Source organism: Scyliorhinus torazame, chromosome 4 (genome assembly GCF_047496885.1).
Source record: "Scyliorhinus torazame isolate Kashiwa2021f chromosome 4, sScyTor2.1, whole genome shotgun sequence".
Taxonomy (NCBI): Eukaryota; Metazoa; Chordata; class Chondrichthyes; order Carcharhiniformes; family Scyliorhinidae; genus Scyliorhinus; species Scyliorhinus torazame.
The window spans coordinates 32,961,262-32,973,238 of NC_092710.1; the positions used below are offsets into that span (position 1 = coordinate 32,961,262).

General features: G+C 46.2%; 1 non-coding gene across 1 annotated transcript; it reads right to left on the reverse strand.

Moving 5' to 3' along the window:
* Positions 1 to 11,558: 11,558 nt before the first annotated feature.
* On the reverse strand, positions 11,559 to 11,640 carry trnas-aga (transfer RNA serine (anticodon AGA)). The gene has a single exon. It is a non-coding gene; the product is annotated as a tRNA-Ser (tRNA).
* Between the last annotated feature and the right edge of the window lie 337 nt (positions 11,641 to 11,977).

Sequence of the window (11,977 nt, forward strand, 5' to 3'; positions counted from 1 at the left end):
CGCCATGCAGCACGTATGACGCTGCACGGTGTGAACCACTGCGCAAGCGCGGATCCCGTTATGTCGCTGCTAGCCCATTTCGGGCCGGAGACTAACGGCCCATTTTTATGACGTGACGCAAGTGGGATTTGCGCCGTTCTTTGCGCCGATTGGCGGACTTTCCGCCGATAACGGAGAATTTCGCCCCAGGTAACAGTTATTTGGCGCTGGTCACGTAGGCAAAACTAATATTTCCATTTGATCATGTCTGGTTTAAACAGTACAGTAAACAGGTTGTGTGTGTGCACCCAGTCACAATTGTTGTTGTATACGTTTATCTACCCATCCTGTTTCTAAAGATTTGTCTCCAACAGCCTCTCTTGGTGTTCGACCCAATAAATATGTCTGAACTCAGGTCGATTTAGGAATGCGTGTTGGTAACCTTCATCATGACACTGTACAGGTAGTGTCGAAAGAACAAGTTGATTTCGGTCACTAAGACCCAGTTATACTGCAAACATGTTGTTTGACCCTTATTCTGATATATGAAAATGGTACCTCTTCAGCATCCAATTGGCATAATTGCAAAATTATCCTCTACCACTTTAGTAAGCTATACGACACTATTGTAGAATGGAAATTAACGTGAGGAATTATTAATATTAGTTGCCCGCTTAGAGAATACATTAATATTAGATTCGATTAAAGAAAAAGCACTTGTCAAAGCATGATGGTTTTGCTTGACTATATTTGAACACTGTCTGTATATATTTAGTATGGCGAGTAATGTAACCGAAATGCTACTTAGAAACAGGATTTTAGATTTAATCTTATTATTCTGACAAGTTGTTTTAGCGAAAACTGCCTACTTTCTCAAGGTTTGGTTAGTAGAAACATGGCCAGCCAGATGCTCATTTTCTTTCCAAAGCTGTTTATTTCAGACTATAAAGATATGTTTTTTCTGCTTGTAACCCAGAGTGCTTGGAATGGTCATTAACCATTGCAGCCTCTCCACGATACCGTGTTCATAAAATACCTGAAACGAAACTCGAAGTCTCTGTCTAATATAATTTCCACGACAACTATACAAATTCAAAAATCCTGAAGAATAATTGTGGATTTCCCTAATAAATAGTTCTCAGTAAACCCTACTAATTTGCCTCCCAAGAACACGATATGTTACCTTTTAAATTCCACCACTCCATTTGAATTGCTATTTCCTCGGATTCCATGAAGAATGCCTCTCCATCCGTTTGCTCAATTTGATATGACCCGTATATACCTAAGCATATCCCACTGGGTTGTTTTCGAGGGTAAGTCTGCGCGATAGCTGTTAGCAGCTCTCCATTTAATGTCCAGCGCTTGAAGCTGGCTAATGCTTTACATTTACCACGTCCACTTTTCAAAAGTTCTTTCTTCATCTTTTTCCCGCATCACCATTCGGTAAAATTACCTCTTATCGTCGAACTACAACCGAATTATTTCTAGGTCGTTTTACCCACCAGAAGAGCCTTATTCTGCGCTGCCTGGACGACGTGTGCGCCGGCTTTACTGTGTTTCTAACAGATGCAAACATTGTAGATATGTCTCTTCTTTCCTAGCTTAAAAGAACCTATACTTTAAATTCATATGCAAATTCAATTAATTTGTCTTTATGTATCACTCGAAGTAAACAATATATAAAGCATACACGCGAAGGAAGATAATAGCAGCTTCCTGAGCCATCCTGTTATTCTATGACTTTTAAGAAAAAATGTTTTTACTGAGGTTTTTGTAGTATACAGAACAAGGATAAGCGTGGACATATATTTGAAGACAAAAGGGAAAAAAAGAATGAAGATAAATATTTGCACAATGGTCTTCTTCAGTTATATGCACCAGTCGTCTGCCGCAATTTACAATCGTTACAGTTTCCTGTTTCTCATCTTTGTGTAGGCTTTTAATTCTGGTAGTCTGCCAGGATCCCCTCTCCCCTTTACGTCATGACCGTCACCCCCCACTCCTCCCTCCACCCTTACACCCCTCGGTTGTACCTTCTTCCCTCGTCTGCTCTTGTGTCCTGCTCCAGTTCCGTTGGTGTGATGCCGTATATCTTGCTAGTTCTTGGGCATGGTTGGGTTCCATGCCTCTATGTCCACGCCCCGACTCTCCCGCCGTCCTCTTGCTGTAGTCTGGCTATCGTCTCCCTTTATTTGGCTTATTGGCTGTTGGCTACAAACAGGTCTTGGAACAACTGGGTGAATGGCTCCCACATTTCGTGGAAGCCCTCTTCCGACCCACAGATGGCGAATTTAATTTTCTCCATTTTGTGAAATTCCGACAGGTCACACAGCCAGCTTGCACCTTCGGGTGCTGATGCTGAGCCAGCAGAGCAGGATTAGGGAGGTGAAGGCAAGGGCGTCGGCGCTCCTCGCTAGGAATAGATCTGACTGCTCTGTGACCCCAAAGACTGCCACACTTGGGCATAACTTCACCCCCATCACCTTCGGCATTGCCTCAAAGAAGGCTTGTGCGAAACCCGGCAAGTCTGGGCCATAACCAGAATACGTGGGTGTGGTTGGCCCAGCCTCCTTGACACCGTTCGCATTTGTCCTACACCTCTGGGAAAAAACTTATTCATTCAGGCTCTGGTTAAGTGGGCTCCGTGTACCACTTTTATCTGCGTTCAGCTTAGCCTTGTGCATTTGGGGGTGGAGTTGACCCTGTGCACTGTTTCTCTCCAGAGTCCACGCCCTATTTCAACCCCAAATCCTCCTCCCATGTCTCTCACATCTCGTCTAGCTGGGTGCTAGCCCTACTTCGTAGTTGCTCATACATGTGGCCACAGTTCCCTTTCCCTATGATGTCGACGTCCAACAGATCCTCTCGCAGTGATTGTGTGATGGTCGTGGGTGTATCGTTGTTTCATAGAGGAATATTTTCTTGATCGGCATATACCATTGTACCATAGTTCGGTTCACCCTCCCCGCCCCCACCCCCCCCCCCCCACCCCCCCCACCCCCACCCCCCCCGTCAGCTGGAACTTGTCAGTTTCCTATCAGTGTAGAAGTCCCTAACTGTCCCTTTACCCTCTCCGCGGTTGTCATCCAGTGGTGATATTGCAGATTTGGAAGGGACCCCCATCGTTTTCGCTCCTTGCAGTACTCTTTTTGGGACCCAAGTGTGATTGCCAGTGGTTCAAGCAGGTTAAAATCCATTTGTATCTTTTTCCTCTCCACCAGAGGCTCTGCAGACCTTGGAATATCGCTGGTATACGTCCAGGATAGAGTCTACCAGCTGTTGCCTAGCCACACTCTATTTCCTTTCTATATCTCGCTTTCTAAGCGATAGTTTGACCCCTATATCAGCCTTAAGCGCCTCCTGGAACGTGGTATGACTTCCGTATTCTGGTTATCAGTAAGAAACTCCTCCACCGCCTGTGATTTTCTCACGGAAGGCATTATCAGCCAGAAGGGACGTGTACAGCCTACCTGAGGACATTGGGCACAACCCATCTCCAACCTCACTTCCATATAATGTGGAGCGAGTTTGGAGATTAGAATTGCAGACTATTCTGCTCATACTAGCCATGGAAGCACCGAATTCCCCACTACAAAGAAGTTGATCCGTGAATATACATTATGTACTGGTGAGAAGAAGTAGAACTCTTTCTCCCCACGTGTGGCTGTTGTAGACAGCCTAATGTCCTCGCTCCTTGCTTTCCAGTGTTCGCCTTGTGGTGTTTACTCCGCCCCCGCCCCGTCTACCACTCCCTCCCCGTAGCATGCTCCCCCTCTCCCTTATACTGCTCGGCCTTCGCCCTATTGAATTCTGCCCCCGGTGCTTGGCTTGATCAGCCCAATGTCCTGGTAGATCCGAATCCGGTGACCTTCCCATTTACAGTTCTTAGTTTGTCTTGTACATCAAAGGGTCCGTTCCCTGTCTTGGTACCAGTGCATTTTGGCGGTTATCACCCTCGGCTGTCCCCCGGCTCTCAGTTTTGGGTGAAGCGACGAGTGAATTGGGCAAACTATCCCTTCCCTCCAGGTTGCCCAGCATTTGGGCCACATAGTCCGTGGCGTTCCTATCTTCGATGCTCTCCAGCAGGCCATAATATCTGTGCTTTGACACCTCGGTCAGTTCTCTTGGTCGTCGGGTTTCTACTCCAGTCTCCAGTGTGTTTCCATCAGCCTCGCTACCACTTTCTCTAGGGCGACGATTCAGTTGCCCTATCTGTTATGGCTTTTCCCAGCTCTTTAATAATATTTTCCTGAGCTTCCATTCACGTCTCTGTCTCGGTTAGTGCCAGAGCTTCCGCAACCGCACCCTTCAATATATGTTCTCTTCCCGATGTTCTCGCATATCTCTTGAAAGAAACATTCTCATCCCATCCCCTGATGTGTGTGTGGGGGGCGGTGGGGGGGGGGGGGGGGGGGGAGGTGACATGGTGATCCGGTCCTTCTTGCTCAAGCGAGGCCTGAGCTTCGCCGCCTAATGCGTCGGCTGCCTCAGTCGTTTGTTTCTCCAGGATTTTTCTGCTCCTAGTTTCCAGACGTTGTCTGGGTTGGCTGATATTTGGCATTTGCTTCTCGTAATGTTGCTGGTAAAGGTATGGTGATATTTTCCCTTAGTGTTAACGGGCTATTTCGGGCGAACAAATCCAATTTACAAGGTTTGTGGGAGGAGAACCACATGATGTGCGACTTGCCAGCACATCCCCATCACCGGAAATCCTCTTATTCTATTAGAAACCGAGTGCCTCTTTCATGATATACTTTATCCGAAAACGTCTCCTTGTCATGTTCCAAATATCCCAGGACCGACACCCCAATCTGTGTGATGACACCCTGGGTTCGTGCGCTTTCAATCCCAGCCCCACTTAACACGGAGTTGCAATACAATGAAACTAGATTTTATATCAATACCAACTGCATTGATTTAGTTAAATTGACTATAGTCACTAGTTTGTAAAATTTAAGTGCCAGTAATAGTTTATTTCGAACAGTAATTATAAGTACCTTCGCAAAAGATGCAACTGGTTCATTACTAATTAATACTCACCCCTCCCTCTTTTTTTCTAATTTCTCCACTCTCTGCACGTGAAATGAAATGAAAATCGCTTATTGTCACAAGTCGGCTTCAAATGAAGTTACCGTGAAAAGCCCCGAGTCGCCACATTCTAGCGCATGTTGGGAGAGGCTGGTACGTGAATGCAACCGTGCTGCTGGCCTGCCTTGGTCGGCTTTAAAAGCCATCGATTTAGACCAGTGTGCTAAACCAGCCCCGTGTTCACACACACAGACAACACAGAGTAAAAGAGTGGGTTAAAATTAAATAAATTAAATTATATAGAAGTATAAGGGTCTTTGGTTGGGATGGATGTCTTCCAGCTAGTTTCTTTCTCAAGTTTAGGCCAACAGTTGAGTTCTTTATTTCATTCGGTTAGTAATGATCTTCACTGAAGACTGACAAATTCATCGGGCCACCAGCACCAGAGAGAGAGCGAAAACACAGCTCCTCTACATTACAGGGACTCGACGTTACTGGCAAGTTCTCTCCGGAAACAAAACACCTAGCCGGAAAGGAATCGTGTCAGGCAGACGGAAGTCAAGAATAAAGAACAAAGAAAAGTACAGCACAGCAACAGGCTCTTCGGCCCCCCCAAACACGTCCCGACCGTGATGCCCGACTAAACTACAATCTTCTACACTACCTGGGTCCGTATCCCTCTATTCCCATCCTATTTATGTATTTGTCAAGATGCCCCTTAAATGTCACTATCGTCCCTGCTTCCACCACCTCCTCCCGCAGCGAGTTCCAGGCACCCACTACCCTCTGTGTAAAAGATCTGCCTCGTACATCTACTCTAAACCCTGCCCCACGCAACTTAAATCTATGCCCCCTAGTAATTGACCCCTCTACCCTGGAAAACAGCCTCTGACTATCCACTCTGTCTATGCCCCTCATAATTATGTAGACCTCTATCAGGTCGCCCCTCAACCTCCATCGTTCCAGTGATCACAAACAAACCGAGTGTATTCAACCGCTCCTCAAAGCTAATGCCCTCCATACCTGGCAACATTCTGGTAAATCTCTTCTGTACCCTCTCTAAAGCCTGCACATTCGTCTGGTAGTGTGGCGACCAGAATTGAACACTATACTCCAAGTGTGGCCTAACTAAGGATCTATACAGCTGCAACATGACTTGCCAATTCTTATACTCAATGCCGCGGCCAATGAAGGCAAGCATGCCGTATGCCTTTTTGACGACCTTCTCCACCTGTGTTGCCCCTTTCAGTGACCTGTGGACCTGTACACCTAGATCTCTCTGACTTTCAATACTCTTGAGCGTTCTACCATTCACTGTATATTCCCTACCTGCATTGGACCTTCCAAAATGCATTACCTCACATTTGTCCGGAATAAACTCCATCTGCCATCTCTCCGCCGAAGTCTGCAAACAATCTAAATTCTGCTGTATCCACTGACAGTCCTCATCGCTATCCGCAAATCCACCAACCTTTGTGTCGTCCGCAAACTTACAAATCAGACCAATTACATTTTCCTACAAATCATTTATATAAACTAGAAACATCAAAGATCCCAGCACTGATCCCTGTGGAACACCGCTAGTCACAGCACTCCAATTAGAAAAGCATCTTTCCATTGCTACTCTCTGCCTTCTATGACCTAGCCAGCTCTGTATCCACCATGCCAGCTCACCCCTGATCCCGTGTGACTTCATCTTTTCTACTAGTCTACCATGAGGGACCTTGTCAAAGGCCTTACTGAACTACATATAGACAACATGTACTGTCCTACCTGCATCAATCACCTTTGTGACCTGCTTGAAAAACTATCAAGTTAGTAAGACACGACCTCCCGTTCACAAAACCATGCTGCCGCTCACTAATACGTCCATTTGCTTCCAAATGGGAGTAGATCCTGTCTCGAAGAATTCTCTCCAGTAATTTGCCTACCTCGAATATCCTTGCTACACTTCTTAAACAGAGGAACAACATTGGCTATTCTGCAGTCCTCCGCGACATCACCTGAAGACCGTGAGGATCCAAAGATTTCTGTCAAGGCCTCAGCAATTTCCTCTCTAGTCGCCTTCAGTATTCTGGGGTAGATCCCATCAGGCCCTGGGGACTTATCACCCTTAATATTTTTCAGGACGCCCAACACCTCGTCTTTTTGGATCTCAATGTGACCCAGGCTATCTACACACCCTTCTCCAGACTCAACATCTACCAATTCCTTCTCTTTGATGAATACTGATGCAAAGTATTCATTTAGTACCTCGCCCATTTCCTCTGGCTCCACACAGAGATTCCCTTGCCTATCTTTCAGTGGGCCAACCCTTTCCCTGGCTACCCGCTTGCTTTTTATATACGTTTGAAAAGCCTTGGGATTTTCCTGAACCCTATTTGCCAGTGACTTTTCGTGACCCCTTCTAGCCCTCCTGAGTCCTTGCTTAAGTTCCTTCCTCCTTTCCTTATATTCCACACAGGCTTCGTCTGTTCCCAGCCTTTTGGCCCTGACAAATACCTCCTTTTTCTTTTTGACGAGGCCTACAATATCTCTCGTTATCCAAGGTTTCCGAAAATTGCCGTATTTATCCTTCTTCCTCACAGGAACATGCCGGTCCTGAATTCCTTTCAACTGACACTTGAAAGCCCCCCACATGTCAGATGTTGATTTACCTTCAAACATCTGCCCCCAATCTAGGTTCTTCAGTTCCCGCCTAATATTGCTTTAATTAGCCTTCCCCCAATTTACCACATTCACCCTAGGACCACTCTTATCCTTGTCCACTAGCACTTTAAAACGTACTGAATTGTGCTCACTGTTCCTGAAATGCTCCCCTACTGAAACTTCTACCACCTGGCCGGGCTCATTCCCCAATACCAGGTCCAGTACCGCCCCTTCCCTTGTTGGACTGGCTGCATACTGTTTTAAGAAGCCGTCCTGGATGCTCCTTTCAAACTCTGCCCCGTCTAAGCCCCGGGCACTAAGTGAGTCCCAGTCAATATTGGGGAAATTGAAGTCTCCCATCACCACAATCCTGTTCTTTTTACTCTTTTCCAAAATCTGTCTACCTATCTGCTCCTCTATCTCCCGCAGGCTGTTGGGAGAACAACAAAGAACAAAGAAATGTACAGCACAGGAACAGGCCCTTCGGCCCTCCAAGCCCGTGCCGACCATACTGCCCGACTAAACTACAATCACAATAGGGAGGCCTATAGTAAACCCTCAACATTGTGACTGCACCCTTTTTATTCCTGATCTCTACCCATATAGCCTCACTGCCCTCTGAGGTGTCCTCCCGTAGTACAGCTGTGATGTCCTCCCTAACCAGGAGCGCAGCTCCACCACCCCTTTTACATCCCATTCTATCCCGCTTGAAACGTCTAAACCCTGGAACGTTCAGCTGCCAATACTGCCCTTTCCACGACCAGGTCGCTGTAATGGCAACAGCATCATAGTTCCAAGTACTAATCCAAGCTCTAAGTTCATCTGCCTTACCCGTAATACTTCTTGCACTAAAACATATGCACTTCAGGCCACCAGACCCGCTGTGTTCAGCAACGTCACCCCGTCTGCTCTGCCTGAGAGCCATATTGTTCCTATTCCCTAGTTCTCCCGCAATGGTCTCACCTTCTGACCTATTGCGCCCGTACTCACCACCACCCCCCCGCCCCCCCCCCCCCGCCATACTACTTTAAACCCTCCCGTGTGACACTAGCAAACCTCGCGGCCAGGATATTTATGCCTCTCCAGTTTAGATGCAACCCGTCCTTCTTATATAGGTCACACCTGCCCCGGAAGAGCTCCCAATGGTCCAAATAACTGAAACCCTCCCTCCTACACCAGCTGTTTAGCCACGTGTTTAGCTGCTCTATCTTCCTATTTCTAGCCTCACTGGCACGGGGCACAGGGAGTAATCCCGAGATTACAACCCTAGAGGACCTGTCTGTTATCTTTCTGCCTAGCTGCCTGAACTCCTGCTGCAGAACCTCATGCCCCTTCCTGCGTATGTCGTTAGACCACTATTTACAACGACCTCTGCCTGTTTGCCATCCCCCTTCAGGATGCCCACACCCGTTCGGAGACATCCTGGACCCTGGCACCAGGGAGGCAACATACCATTCTGGAGTCTCTTTCACGTCCACAGAAGCGCCTATCTGTGCCCCTGACTACAGAGTCCCCTATGACTATTGCTCTTCTGCACTTTGACCCTCCCTTCTGAACATCATAGCCAGCCGTGGTGCCACTGCACTGACTGCTGCTGTTTTCCCCTGATAGTCCTGAGCCAACACATTGTATGCCAGTTAACCAATTGAATCGCTTCCCTCCAGTCTGATGGGTATTGAAACGTCGGAGTTTTCACTTCCCAAGTACAAAACCTGAGATCGTAGAACACGAGTAAACAAGCTGTTTTAGATGTTGATCCTGTATTGCCTCCGCTCGACTTAAAGGTACATGTTAGTTGTCGACAATGAACCAAAAATTATAAAGATATAATGAAATAAATGGGATCAAAGTAAGTAAACAGCAAAGGCTCAATCTACGGGCCCTGACAACATTCTGCCAATATTTCTAATTAGCGCTGCTCCAGAAATTGCCATGCCCCTACATCACTAGAACATACCCGGCAATGCACACAATTGTGCAGCTATGTTACGTACACAAAACTCTGTACGAATGCAACCCGGCCATTCACCGTTTTATAATCGGCTCTCTATCATCAGTTATGTGACGAAAACATGGTAACATAAAATCACAGAAAACAGGAAAAGACTTTGGCCATTAGACACTTGAAGACTGCTCTGCCATTCATTCTGAGCTAGCTTGTTCCCACTTTCCCTCGAATATCCTTTGATCCATTTACTCAGGAGCTATATTTCACTTCTTGAAAACATACACTGTTTTGGCCTCAACCGATCTCTCTGGTAAAGAATACGACAGGATACTCTTTGAACAAGTGTCTCCTACTACGAACCCTAAACGGTCTACAATGTATTCTAAAGTGTGATCCTCTGATTCTGAACTCCGCTGCCATCGGGTACGTTTTTCCTGCATCAACGCTGCCTATTCCTGTTAGAACCATATATGTTTCTCTGTGGACCTCCCCTATTTTTCTGATTTTCAGCGAATATAATCCCAATCCACTCAATCTGCTCCTATACTTCAGTCTCACTATCCCAGGATTCAGTCTGCAAAGTCTTCGTTATACTCACTAATACATTGAATTCCTTCGTCTAAACCATTTGTATCGAATGGAAAGAGCCTCTATCCCCATGTTACCCCACTCGTCACTGCCTGCCACTTGGAAAAAGACCTGTTTATTCCTACTCTTTCGTCCTTCCTGTCCACCAACTAGTTTTCTAACCATGTCAGTGCACTGCTCCCAATCCTGTGCACTTAAATTGTACACGCTAATCTCTTACGTGGGAGTTTGTGTTAAAGCTTCAGAAAACCCAAATAAATCACATCTACTGGCTCCCCCGCATCAACTCTATTTCTTACCTCATCGATTATTTCCAGTTGATTTGTTACACATGAGTTCCATTTCATAAAATTATGATCACACTGTCCGATCTTGGCACAGATTTCCAAGTGCTCTGCTATTACACATCTTATAATGGAATCCAACATGTTACCCAAAACTGACAGCAAACTGACTCATCTATACTTCCCTGTGATCCCTCTCCCTAAATTTTTAAAAATACATTAGCTTCTCAGAAATCCGTGGAAACACTTCTAGAGTCTATAATATTCTTGGAAGATGCCTACCAATGCCCTTATATCAGGGGCCACTTTCTTCAGTAATCTGCGACACAGGTTATCAGGCCCTAGGGGTATGTCGGCTTAAATCCCACCAATGTCCCCAACACCATTTCCCAATAATACTGATTTCCTTCGGTTCCTTCGTTCTCACTAATTCTGGTGACCTCCACATTTGTAGCGCGTTATTTGTACCCTCGTTTTAGATAGCATTTCCAAAGCGTGAGTCAGTCTGGCTCCCACTTGTCCTGATAAATGCACATGGCCCAAGCTTAATGGGGCTTGACTGGCTCTTGTCTAATACATCAACTTCAATTGAGTGGACATACTCAAAGTGGGCGAGATGACGTGTACAAAGTCATCCAAATGTATTCTGTGGTCTTCCGGGATGAAATGAGGAAGTTAAACTTGTTCCAGGCCAAAATATTTGCAGACTCTAAGGCTCTGTAACCTTGAGCGTCAGACTAGTTCCTTATAATAATCTTTATAATAATAATCTTTATTGTCACAAGTCGGCTTACATTAACACTGCAATGCAGTTACTGCGAAAATCCCCAAGTCGCCGAGGGGATTCCAACGCCTGTTCGGATACACAGAGGGAGAATTCAAAATGTCGAAATTACCTAACAGCACGTCTTTCGGGACTTGTGGGAGGAAACCGGAGCACCCGGAGGAAACCCACGTCGGCACAGAGAGAATGTGCAGACTCCACACAGACGGTGACCTAAGGAAGGAATCCAACCTGGGATCCTGGAGTTGTGAAGCAACAGTGATACCATCTGTGGTCCCGTGCTGCCCAAAAGGAGATCGATAGTCGGCAGGCTTCGAACCTGTGCGGGGAGACCCCAATGGATTTCTAGTCCATCGCCTTAACCACGCGGCCACGACTACATTTGTCCATGATAGAAAAAATGGAAGCAGAATTTCAGCATCTTGAAAATCTGGCCATATTAGACCGGGACAGTTAGTACAGTGGAACTCAAGCATTTTACACGTCCTCAAGCCAGATAAGACTGTCCAAATTTGCGGGGATATAAACTAACAGTCAATCAAGCATGAAAAGTCGATTGGTAACCCATACTTACCACTAAAGACATGAATGCAACACTTGTGGGGGGTTTTTACGTTCAATAAACTGGGCGTCAGCCATGTTTACGTGCAACTGGACATGGACGAAGCATCCCGCGATTATGTGATCAACAATACTGGAGAGGCATAAATATCCTGG